Source organism: Calonectris borealis, chromosome 6, assembly GCF_964195595.1.
Source record: "Calonectris borealis chromosome 6, bCalBor7.hap1.2, whole genome shotgun sequence".
NCBI lineage: Eukaryota > Metazoa > Chordata > Aves > Procellariiformes > Procellariidae > Calonectris > Calonectris borealis.
Genome location: NC_134317.1, coordinates 44,273,230 through 44,286,315, shown reverse-complemented (window position 1 = coordinate 44,286,315; position 13,086 = coordinate 44,273,230). Strand labels below are relative to the sequence as shown.

The following is a 13,086-nucleotide window of genomic DNA, read 5'->3' as shown; positions in this document are numbered from 1 at the left end:
TACCTGTGTTTTTCAACACTGGAAAAGTAAAATAAATGGGAAAGTAAGTATGTAAAGATTGGAATTAGCATTTTTTTTGTCCTGTCCACACAGGTGGTGGTGAGTGCCTCCAGATAGTTACCTTGCGTTTGGGTGGTTCTTGCAGGTTTGTGTCCTGAGGTGGGACCTCCTGTTCCTTGTGGGTGGGTGTCTTGGAGGTCTCTGTGACTGGCCATACTTTTTTCCCCAAAATCTTACAGAACTGAATCGATGCATCTAGCATCTTGCAAATTTAAATTACGTTGGAAAATCGCTGTCAGTTACCCGAGGGAAACACGGACGTGTTTGCGCCTGTGCCCAACGCAAGGGTGCCTGCTCCCCTTGACTCCTCTGCTGGTGTCACGCCTGGGACCTGGGACCTGGGGCTGTGGCCCTCCCATGGAGGAGCCCGGATGGGGCGTCCCATCCTCTGACCTCATAACATGCGTCCCTGCCTGGTGGTGTGCCTCTGCTCCTCTGGGCTGGAGGAGATGGGCCTGGGATGTGCTGGTGGCTCCTGGGGTGGGGCAGGGTGTTGTTCAGGCAAGGTGGCAGTGATAGCTGTAGTTGGAGTCGCAGGACACCCGCCAAGCCAAGGAGGCCTTCATTGCCTTTAAGGAAGGAGATCTTCATTGCTTAAGCAGAGCCTTGAAATGTTTCTCTTTCCTCAAAGATTTTAGTACTATTTGTTGACCAATGAAGACCTCAAGATTTTAGCTGGATGCGCTTCTCAGTGCCTTTCTGCTAAGGCAGTTTTCAAAGGGCCAGCAGATTACCTCTGAGAAACTAGAGATGCTGTTTTATACATGTGAGATGCAGTCTCTGTAATGAAGTTAGTTATCGAGATCTCTGATTTGATTCTCATTGCCTTGAAATGTTTTCAGTTGAGCTTTAAAAAGTTAGTATTTTCAGAAAGTCCTAGATGTCCAGCATGATGTGTTCTTCAAATGAGTTTCAAGTATCCTTTGCTGCCCTGGGAGAAATCACGTGGGGTGTGTTTCCAAACTTCTTTGGGTGAATAAACTCACTAGTCACTTTTAGAAATGAAGCTGTTTGGAAGTTGCTTGATTTCCATTTGTTTTGCTTTTTAGTTTTTATTCCAGCCATGTGATGAAAAAGAACTCATCTTCTAAGGCTTGCTTTTGAACTCTTTATTTTACTCCTGTCTGTGGTAGGAGGATAAACCTGTATTAAAGTGACAATTGTAGTTTCACGAGGGAAGCAAATACCAACAAGGGCAATGTGCACATCTGTCTTCAGGGCCTGTTTCCTGACATTCATAATTAGTTTACTGATTTTTTTGGGAAGTAACAATGTGGAGGTGCTGCAGGGAGGTGCTGAGCTCCTAGAGGAGCCCCTCCCGGCAGGCAAACACCGGTCTCCCTGTAAAAAGGTGGTGGGGAGGCATGTTATGACTTGAGCAAGCCCTGAGGTATCCATCTGCCACCAGGCAGAGCCAGGTAGGATGCATAGAAGACGAGAGGTTTGTTCCTGTTTTTTATATTATTTCCTTTTCTTTCCCATTTAGCGTCTTTACTGGCTTAAGGTGTTATAAGTCTCAATTTTTCCTCCGCCCCTCTTTACTGCTCACAGTCCTTCAGCAGCGAAGCTGTCTTCGTCAGCCCGTGCTTGCTGGCGGAGGGGGTTAGTGCCGGACCGCGGGCTCTGGGCTGGAAGCTGGCTCTTGGGGGCCTTTTCTTCTGCTGACGTTGGTGCGGGAGCCACAGAACCTCAGGGCAGAGCGATCCTCTGCTGACGGAACGCCCTCGCAGCCCCGAGCAGGTGTCTGCACACATGGCTCTGCCCGCTACAAAAACCCAGCGCAAACGACATGGCGTGCCCAGTTTGAATGAGATTAAAACATAAGTGCTTTTTTTAAACAAAAAAATTAAAATAAGCATTTTCTCCTGGTGGTGAGCAGATGAATGTAGTGTCTTGGGGGTGGGCAAAGGCTCTGTGGTGCCAGCGTGACCGTGCCCTGCAGGAGTAGCACCCAGCCCCGTCTGGGCAAGCTGGCAGTGCCTACCCTGCCTGCCCGCCCTGCCAGCTGCCGCTCACCTCCTTCTGTATGGACTTGGACTGCTGCGATTTGCCAGCTAGAAAACTAAGAGTTAGAAAATAAACGTTTGGATTTTCATTGTAGATATGTTTTTAGATACCTTTTTTTACTGTAAAACTGTTCCTTATGCGTCGTGCCTGTGGGCTGGTTCTTACCCTGTAAAACTGTCTGCAGCTGTCAATATATAAGGATTTTTTGCACTTAGTGGTAAACTTATTTGAAGTCCCAAATTGCATGAATTGTGTTTGTTTAGTTTGTTTGAAACTCGGGGAATTTCTGACTGGGGTGATACGGCATATAAGGAATACAGTTTCTAAAACAACTTGAGGCTATACTAATGTAAAAACTTAGTTAAAAATTACTAGCGGTGTGTTGTCTCAGGATTAATTATAACTTTAAATAAAGCAATGCCCGTGTAGAATGAGAATTATCAAAAACTCATTTTAAAAGAAATCTTTGGGTTTTTTTTGGTGGATGTTGCCACAGGTACTGGAATTTCACATCGCACATAGTTTATAGCTCATATTCCAAGGATTTGGAAGAGTTTTGGGTGGATATGGGTATACTAAGTTGGGAAAATATTAAAGGAAATGATAAATCATCATGCTGTAAATACTGTATCCCCATTTGATGGGCTTGAGTATAGTCCATTGCAGCGTGGGAAGCTGACTTCAGTTGACACTGCGTTGAGCTTTCTAGGCATTTCTACTACTTTGTGGTAAGACCAATATACTATTGGCATATTTTTCTGGATTATTGGAAAATGCTGCCATGAAGTGTTGGGAAATTGAAATGTCCTTGAAAAAACCCCAAGATTGCATTAATGCAATCTCCTACTATATGGACTTTAAATAGTGTGTCAGATCCCTTCTTGTCTAACTTGACCAAAACAGTTTAAGATACGATATATGCATCCATCAGTTTGTATTGTCCATAGCTGTGCTGTGCATGCTGTATAACTTAAATTTAGTGAAAGTTTTTGTAGGGTGTCAGCACCCTCTTGTAAGCAGTGTAACAGCAGACAATTTTTGTCATTTCAAGGTGCAAATATCAAAATCCTTTACAGGTACAGGTGGTGTCCCCACTGCGATCAACTGCTGGACTGCACGTGTATTTTTGCAGAATGTAGCCACTGGACTGAAATACTCTGTTGCTTTGGAAATAGCTTCTGTGATTTGCTGAGCCATTTTAGAATAGCGTATCTTCACATTGATAAAATCACATAAATATTTTCTTATAATGAGGAGGTTATCTGTAAAAATAAAACCATCTGTTCCTGATTGAACAGCCCTGCAGTTTATATATATTTATGGAAATAAAAGACAATTTCTTGTAGCCTTAGTCTTTCCTGTTATCCTGTATCCTTCTTACCCTTCATCTGCCATTTCTTTCCTACCCCATTGCTGGTAGTTGAGGGATTTTCCAGTTTTGCAGGCACTTCAGGAGAATGCAAGCTGATGCCAGTGGTATCAAAAAACTAGTGTTTTAAAAGGGGTTTGTAGTGTGAGGTGTCATTTATATGGATTAAAATCAACCACTAAAAATAAAATTTAATATCTAAATTAAAAAAAAAATTCTAACAAGACGACAACTTTAGATTTGCTTGCAGGATAAGTTGGCTGTGGTAAAACAGATGTTGATTTTAGTTTTAAGCCATTATTGGCCAAATTTTTTGCTGACCCTTTCTGCTGGAAGGTGCAGAGATTGCAGATTGGGTTCTGCTAAGTAGCTGTTGTACCTCTGGGATGTTTCTCCTGGCCCCAAGTACTAAGCAGCTTCAGTCTTGATTCCGCCCCCTCCTCCCCCCAACCAGATATGTCCAGAGTTGTTTCTCCCCTGTTCTTTGCTGGGGTTACAAGGGAGTTGGCTCTGTGACTGGGTACATGCAGAATCAGAAATTTGTCACTTTTAAGGTCAGGAGTTGCCATTTGTAATGCACTTGAATTTGTAAAAGAAAACAATACTAACTGTATTTGTGTTCCCTCTTTTTGCAGGTTGCAGAATCAGCATGTGTCTCTAATAGTTAAAAAGGTAAGCAGACTATATTTGCAAATATCTATCGAGATTCTTTGTTTTCTGATTGATGCATTCAGATCATAACTTGGAGGAGAGAATTCATCTTAATGTATTTAAAGAGTTATTTAAAACTTTATTTATTATTTTACATATAACTTTTATTTATGTTTGTACATTAAACCCTTTCAAAGATATTGGATCAGTACAGTTTGAAAATAGAGAAAATATTGTTAAGAAATATCGAACTGTATCAAGTTGACGTACATGCTACAGAAAATTACTTACCTTCTGTCCTGGTTTTGGCTGGAATAGTTAATTTTCTTCCTAGTAGCTGGTATAGTGCTGTGTTTGGGATTTAGTATGAGAAGAATGTTGATAACACACTGATGGTTCAGTTGCTGCTAAGTAGTGCTTACCCTTGTCAAGGACTTTTCAGCTTCCCGCGCTCTGCCAGGTGCACAAGAAGCTGGGAGGGAGCGTAGTCAGGACAGCTGACCCAAACTGGCCAAAGGGATATTCCATACCATATGACGTCATGCTCAGTATATAAACTGGGGGGAGTTGGCTGGGGGGCGGCAACCACTGCTCGGGAACTGGCTGGGCATCGGTCAGTGGGTGGTGAGCAATTGCATTGTGCATCACTTATTTTGTATATTCTTTTATCATTATTATTATTTTCCCTTCCTCTTCTGTCCTATTAATCTGTCTTTATCTCAATCCACAAATTTTACTTTTTTTTTTCCCCCCGATTCTCTCTCCCATCCCACTGCAGGGGGGGAGCGAGTGAGTGGCTGTGTGGTGTTTAGCTGCCTGATGGGTTAAACCACAACACCTTCTGACTGCAAATTTGTATCCAATCCATATTAATAAAATAAAAATGCAAAGCTGGCATGTAGGACTTGAGAGTTTGAGTGTTTGAGCCGAGCTTGATAACTGATTGTGGTGGGAAAGGAGGAAATATGTCCAATTTGTAAGTCTGTCTCCTAATGCCAAGTATCACCCTACCTGCATGATGCTTTTTTCTTTTTATAAAATAACTGCAAGATCTTTGAGACTTTTTTAACCTCCTTTAAAATTATTTTAGATTTTTTTTTCAATTAGCTATTATTTTCCTTAGCACCACTGCAAAACTGCATCTATTGTCTTTTAAATGATGATGAAAATACTGATGTTACTTACTGGGAGATCTAGGCTGCTCAGTTTTCTTCTCTGAATGGTTACCACTTTTTCCTTGGAAGCACATCTTAAATACATTTCTGACAGTCATGGGTACTTGAGGAGTCCTTCAGAAATCATGTACATTAAAATTAGATGTTCAGTCCTCAAAGTAAGCCAGTAAGAAGGATACAGAACAAAACTTCATAATAAATATATGTTCCAAAATAGTTTACTGTAGAATAAATCTGCAAACATCGTAAGTTATTTCTAATTTGGAACTGGGCTCTAGACTTCCTTGGTCAAGGGAGTAATAGATGTAAAATCAATTGTTTATGTGGTGTAACAGTAGATGGTGCTGTTGGAGCAGACTTAATCACCTGAGGAGTTGAACTGCAAGCTGAGGCATATGGTATCAGAGCTCTTGGGGTTTCTGGTGTGCAGCCAGCAGCTTTGTGTTTTGAGATCTGCTGTGCTGAGCAAATGCTCAGGCTGTAATTAGCCTTTACAAATTCTAGCGGTTGCTGCTAATTTATATTCATTCTTGCTGCAGTACACGAAACTCGAAGGAAAACTTGCTGTTGGCCTGTAATGCCATCCTTGTGCTTGAAAAGTACATGAATTGCATGCGGGGAAAACAAACCAGAGTGCTTACAAAATATGGTGTGTGACTATTTCTTCAAAGACTGTATAAAGTAAGCTGATAATAGTGGCCAAATCTGTAAGTAAATGAGATTTGCAAAGATGTTTTTGGTGCATAGAGATTTTCATGCAATATATTTTAAAAAAGAAAAAAAGTAGTAGTGACTTTCTTTTGTTTTCTGTGATCAAACTCTTTTTGTCCTCTTTCTCCTTTTCCCAGCAGCTTTCCAACTTATCTTATTTGAAGTGAGTCTGGTGGGTACCTAAAAATATGATAGATTATTCCTATGAGTTTTGTGAAGAGTGTCGGGTGAAGGAGACCTTGCTAAGTGCTGTGTCTGGCAGAAGGGCTGCAGCATGACCTCGAGCCTCCTGGTGCTAGGGAACCTAGATGGGAAGGGACTGCAGATGCCACAGCTACAGGGTCTCCAGGTGGAACTCGCAAATACTTAGCCACAAAACCCCATCTATCACAAGCCGTAAATCCACAGAAACCTAGGCTGGCTTTGTTCCAGCGATCTAGGTGGTAGAGGAGAGAATTGAGAAGCTACTGAACTTTTCCATCAGTCTTGCTGATGGAAAGTGAGCCTCTGGTCTCACTTGGGTTAGTTCTGGGGTTTTGATGGAGGACACCTTTGTTCTTTAGTGTCTCTGTGTTCCTAATTCAGTGATGCAAGTGAGATGGAAGTATTCAAGATGTGTAGGTATGTAACTGAATTCCCTCTGGGAATTGCTTTTTCTTTGGAGAAGCAGTCCAGGCAGTCCAGTTTCTCCTTGATGCCTCTGTGGGCGTTGAATCTGTGAAATACAAGATGTTACGGGATTTACTGCTTCCAAGGTACACTTTAAAACTGAATGCCACGTTTTTGTTCTGGTGTGTCGCATTTGCCTCCTTGCATTCAGTTTTTAACTGCCTTTGTTCTAATCATGCAGACTTTGCAATATATTTTCAGATATTGAATATTGAATCTCATGCATATTACAGATTACATATTTTTTTATTTCCTAAAACTGTTGTTAATGTGCCAACTGCAAATGAATGCAGTGGGTCACTAAATTTCTCTCCCAAGTGCATTGTGTACGTTCTTTAGTCAGTAGTCAGATTTTAGAGACTTTTTTCCTCTCTATTGAAAGCTGTCATTCTTCAAGTTAAAATTATTTCAGATCTTCTTCCTGATTCTCATACCCCAGAGGCGCTTTGCTTTCGGGAGCAGTAGTCAGTAGAGCAAGAGCTGCTTTGGAGAGGAGAGCTACAGGGGTGAGCCAGCGGAGTCTTTTTTCAGTCTACACCAAGTCCTGTGAACCAAATCTCTGGCAGGTTAGGGCAAAATTAATTGTTGAAAGCAAAATTGCTTTTGAACTTTCATTACCTAATGCAGCAACACTTCCCTGAAAGGGAAGGAGAAATACACATTGTTATGTACATCTTTTTCACCTGTGGTGAGAACAAGGTGGTAAAAGTTTCAACAGCTGGAATAATTATGGTAAAGAGCTCAGTGGTTTCACAGGGTGCTTTTTTTGCTTTTTACAAAGTATGCTGTTTGCTCAAAGGAACAAAAGGAATGTTTTTTTTCCCTTTTTCTCTCTGTGTATCAATGGTGCTTTTCCTTCGAGGCTGTGTAGATGTAGATACCTCACCCTCCTTGTCCTTTCCCCGTCATGCACAGCTTAATGTGGATTTAAATGTCAAACTTGGCCTGAAACTGTTAACTAGTGAGGCACAGAACCACTAACTTCAGTCTTAAATTAGGTCTGGTCAGATGGGAAAGCGCTCTGCCCATGCACAGCTAGTGCCCAGGCTGACGCTGGAGCTGTGAGCTTCACTGGGGTTTCCTTGATGACTGCCTTAATGTTGCCGTGACCATGTAGACCCGTTGGGATGTAGCATTGCAGGGCCTGATGTCAGACTATTGTCACTTCTAAATAAGGCTATTTCTCATTTCCCTGAAGGGAGAAGTGTTGCTATGTTAATCCAGAGCGTGTCTCTGGTCTGTGAGCCAAAGCGGACAGTATTTAGTAAAGAAAGGAGAGATGCTGGAAGCATAAGAAAACGCCTGACCTTATGTTTGCTGCAAAGGAAGATCACACCTTATTGCCCCAGGGAAGTCTGGTTTGGGGAGTTGGTCTTAGATGATGATGGGACTCATTTCCTCCTGGGCTTCTTGATGCTGGTGAACATGTGGTAGCATGACTGTGGCATTGGTGGCTTGTTCCACCATGGCAAGTTCCTCTTTTTAAGTTGTGTAAACTGAGCATGAATGGTCCTGTTGATATTTCTTCATCCTCAGTGAAGTAGTGTCCATTAACATAGATGCTGAAGTAGAACTTCAGCTCCTCTGAAGTAAGCGGGGAAGTTTGCAGCCCTTAGCACTTAGGCTTCCTGCAGAAATAATTTCAGTCAACAAGTTAACTCAATCTCAGAAGCTTTCCATCACGGACTGGAGATGAAAAAGCTGTTACCTGGGATCTGGAGTACAAGTGCCAGCAGAGGGAACAGGAGGCGGAGAGGTAGGGCTCCATGTTAGCAGTTCAACCCAATCCCAGTGGTGAGCTTGAGTGTGGGTTTTGGTTAGTGAAGTACTGCTAATTTAAGATGCCAGTGGCAATGTTTTTCAAAAAATGCCAGCCTGGCTAGTTGTCAAAATATGATGGTGCATTTAAGTCATCTACCAGAGTTTATCCAGATTTGATCATGTGCTGTCTTCCACAGAGCCAAGGCCTGATATACTGAGAAATGAAGGTCTGAGAGCAGGTGAAGGTGACTTGTCAGAGAAGTCTCCTCACTCTAGTAACACACTGAAGAAACCTGTGGAGCTTGCACCTGCAAACATCCCCTGCTGGAAGATGTTTTCTGTCCTGTGAGGTTTAATCTACAGGCAGGATTAAAGGATAGCTGCAACTCCCAGTCTGTGCTGCTGATCCACAGGAAGAACATGTGTTCGGTTGGTTGCTCAAATTGGGGAAACAGGATAATGTCACATGTTGCTTTTTTGTTTATTAAAAGGCTGGAAAATGCTACAGTTATTGTTGACATTGGGAAGTCTCTTGGTAAGACCTGGCATGGAAAATGTGTGACTGAAACATTGCTCTTTGAGATTTGCATATTTGTGTATTCCTGCTATTCACAAATATATTTTGTGCATTTCTAGGCAATGTGTGAAATACATGACTAAGAACATGAGAAGCAATTATAAAGGATGCTGAAGGCATTCTGGTTTCATGCACTAGGATGTATAAACGTTTCCTTGCTTATGTCGCTCCTTGTTTCTGAGTTATGTATAAGGCTAAACCACACCAAAGAGTTGCCCACCTTTTTTAATGACAAAATAAAAATAAATTTGCCTTTCCACACCCAGTAGAGGATGTCTTCGATATCGTCCTTTTAAGAAAACTGTCCTTCCTTGCCCCTTTCACATACCGAAGGGTTAATTGTCACATGTGCCTCTTGCGGCGTGTGGGGACGAGCTGCAGCGTTTGTTCATCTTTGTTCACCGGACTGTGCGGCACATCCTGCGGTTCGGCTAGGGGAAGAGAGCGCAAGGCAACGCAGGGGTAACCTTCCTTTCAGGAATACGTCGCTGCCTCGTTAGGAGGGAGTGCGGGGGTGCAGCAGGCTGGCGAGGCGGGCTGGCGGTGGTGGACTGTAGGTGTGTGCATGGCATCTCTTCTAGCCGCGACTCTCAGCATGGGGACCCTCTTCAGCGCGGTCCGGCGGCGCTGTAAACGGAGGAGGAAGAAACGGTCGGAGCGGAAAGGTAGTGTTTTAATTGCTGTACAGACAAAACAACGTACTGGGCGGGGGTTGTGAATGTAGAAGCTTTCAGGTGAGGTTTGAACCTTCATTGATAAGGGCAATTTCCGTGTTTTCTGTTTGGATTTATAGGGTAAAAAAATATTTTTGAATCCTTCAGCATCTCCCAACGTTTTATTTCACTTAGCTTTCCAAGTTTAGAAGGAGAGTACTTTTTAACAAATATGAAACTTCTCTAAAGCTGCAGCTTTCTGACTTCTACTCCCTTCTAATAATAGTTTTCTTTTATCTGTCGGGTTATGTTTTTTTGCACGTATGCCATTCTCTCTTAACATAAAACATAAAATTTAGCAGCTAAATTTTTCTTTCAAGGTATATCTAGTTTTTCCTCAATGAGGATAAACCAATATAGCTGTTAAGAGTCCTTCACAACTTTTTTTTTGTGCAGTGAATATACAGAATATTCAAACAAAAGAAATGCAGGTTGTATCTCTCTCTGTACTCATGTAGTGTGTACTTGCTATAGGCAGGCTATAGCCTTTTTTTTAGTTTAAAATCTTTCAAGTAGGCTCTTGGAGAAATAAAAGCAAATATTGGCTAGCTGTGTTGGCTAGTACATTTTGAAGTACTTCTGGTGTTCTTCCTATCTTTGGAAATACTCTATGGGAAATAGAGACTTCAAAACCAGGAGAGTGTTAAAAGTGTAAATATACTCTACTTTTTCATTACTCCATTTACATTAGAATACATTTCGATGTCATTTTCCTGTTTGACATGGCTGGCATGTAATGCATTTAGAAAAGGAAAGCTTTTTGCAGTACTGCTTGTGGTCTAAATATTGCAGAGTGTGCTGCTATGCAGAATCACTTGGCTTCAGTGAGTGTATTTAGCTAACAGCTGGATTTTGGGTTGTTGCTCCATGTTAAAAGCAAAAATCCCTGCTACTACACCAGCATAGTACAGTTGAAACCTGAATTTATTTTAGCTGTTCAGGCAGCCAAGGAGCAGGCTTTCTCCGCAGTCCTATTCTATGTATAAAATGCTGTATATGCACTGACCAAATCAGTTAACTAATATTTATGTCAATTATTCTTTATTGTTATTTTTGAAAGCTCCGTAAATCTCTGAGCAGCAATTAAGCTTTATCCTTTATTCTTACTTTTTTTTTCCAAAATAAAAGTTTTTCTAGTGCTTTCAGAGAGTGTTACTATAGTTGTGTCACTTATCCCGGCGCAGGTTTTTAGGAATAAAACTTGAGAGTTTACTCACACCTGCTGTCCGAGGCAAATGCATGGCTTCAGTGGAGTCCTTTTGGAAGCTGTCCTTGCTCAGATGCCACCGACGATTCCCAAACCTTGATGCTGAGGCAGTGCAGAGACTTTGTGCCTGTAGGACCTGAGAGGTTTCTGGACGTCTGTTGCTAAATGGATTACTTACAAGCAGTGAATGAGTTCATTATTGCAGTTTTGATGCATTATGAAAGCTGCTCGAATAAAAGTTTGGAAGGTCGAAGTCAAAAACGCTGTTCCTTCTTCAAAGTGAAATGATAACTGAATTACTAATGATTTCAGAAGTAATCAAGCATGCCTTGGCAAGAGAGGAAGCTCTCTTCTGTAGTGAGCAGCCTGAATTCAGAGTCCTTTTTCTGAAAAAATCTACTGCCAATTTCTGAAACCATCCCTGGGCCCTATTTTATATGGAAGGGATTTTAAAAATCTTTTTTTTTTTTTTTTTTTTTTAAATTACCTAATCCTGTACCTCTGGAAGCCAGGTGAAAAATAAAAAAAATCCATGGACTACAGTTTGGAAGATTAGTCTCCTAATTAATATGTATACAAAAAGTGCTGAGAAGTTCATTCTCTCTGCCCCAGCTAAGTACTGTCTCCTACATGTTATACGTACTGTTTGAATGTTATTTGCTAGGAAAAGTAGACGTTATTTGGACTTCATTAATAAGTACATCTAATTCATCCTCTTCAAAGTATTTTTGTCTTTAAGAGGGTGGTTGTTAAAGTTTGTTGTAATCAGTGATGTGTTACTTCTACAAAATGCACGCTGTCTTCTTGCGGTAGTGATGTGCTTGGGATAGGGGGTTTGTAATGAAAAATACACAACTTCCCAGCATAGCTTCCCACCCCTGGTGCTCTAAAAGAGACTTTAAGTGTACTTTACTCTTTGCTTTAGGCATCAAAGTCAAATCCTAGCCTTGGTTGGACAGTTTTAGAGTAGGGTCAAGTAGGGTCAGTCTAGATCAGTAGAGCGGTTGTTTGCCATGTAAAGGGAGGAGTCTATGGATGCTTGTGGAGCCCGTGAACCAAGAATCTGTATCTGTTAGTATACTAAAATATTATATATCTGTTAGTAATTCTTTTTCTAGCTCTTCCCTGCCTGGGAAGATAGTGTGTGCATGGCTTTGTACGCAGTGGGAACGTGCATTGTTGAGTTGAAATGTAGTGATGGGATCACGTATCCATCACGTATCCAACCCGATACGCTCTCCTGAACCCTCTTTTCCGCTCCATGCAGGATGAGTTTCAGTGCCTGCAGCACGATGTCTAGGGAACCAAAGCATGGGAAAGCACAAGGCGGAGACACAGGCTTGGTAGGTGGTCAGCCAAGCTCGGCTGGGCTTACGAGCCTGGTGTCTGTGCTAGGTGACTTCTCCAAAAGAGCAGGTGAGCGAGAGAGCATCACCGGCGTAATCCGCTGTTGCAGTCCTGGGTGCTGGAGGGAAGTGCTGAGCACCACTAACTTTTCTCAAGTGTGTTTTTTTATAAGGAAAGGATAGGGAAAAAATGTGGTCATTCTTTATATTCACCAAGAATATATTTAGCCTAACTCTTAAACACATATGGTTAAACCTTAAAAGAATGCAAACGCTTCATTAGAAAATGTGGACAGACAGCTTAGTGTCATTTGACTGCATTATTTATTACTCTAGTATTGCATCTCCTTATGTACCTTACAGCTCTTCTGTCAACTGTCCTTCTTCCTGGCTGTTTATCTTAATTGATTATTCCAAAATCTGTTTAGCACACTTACTTACATAATAAAAAAAAAAAAAAACAAACCTGTGTAAATTCTATTTCTTATAAACTTCAGTATTGCCACCAACAGTCTACTTTAATTTATACAAATACTTATGCAACTGGAGTTCCTGTTTACCTATGCTTTTAGCAGACAGGATCTTGCTTTTCCTCTACTTCAGGCTGTAGGAACAGGATGTTTAGCAGTGGGGATGTGGTGCTGAGCCCAGACCCAGTTCCTCAGGAGGGTTTATCCCTGGTACGGCAGTGTGAGGCAGCCGTACAGCGTTTCTCACTTCTGGCTCAGCTCAGGTAGCTCGCTGATCATGTCTGTAGTAATTCAAACGTGAATTGTCAAAGTCTTTTGTCCTTGAGCGTGCTGCGGTGCTGCAGGAGTAACTGGAGCTGGTTTGATGTGC

At 41.7% G+C, this 13,086-nt stretch overlaps 1 protein-coding gene across 8 annotated transcripts in view; it reads left to right on the top strand.

Moving 5' to 3' along the window:
* The window catches only part of ADARB1 (adenosine deaminase RNA specific B1), an 85,033-nt gene that overhangs the window by 20,319 nt on the left and 51,628 nt on the right, over positions 1-13,086 (top strand). For 6 of the 8 annotated variants that reach the window (XM_075153841.1, XM_075153849.1, XM_075153843.1 and 3 more), the window contains one exon: positions 4,072-4,108. The exons of 1 other annotated variant lie outside the window; for it this stretch is intronic. The gene's annotated coding sequence lies outside the window, so the exon portion shown is untranslated. Of the gene's footprint in view, positions 1-4,071; positions 4,109-6,640; positions 6,729-13,086 lie in introns of those variants that run through there. One more of the 8 variants, XM_075153845.1, reaches the window with a different exon arrangement.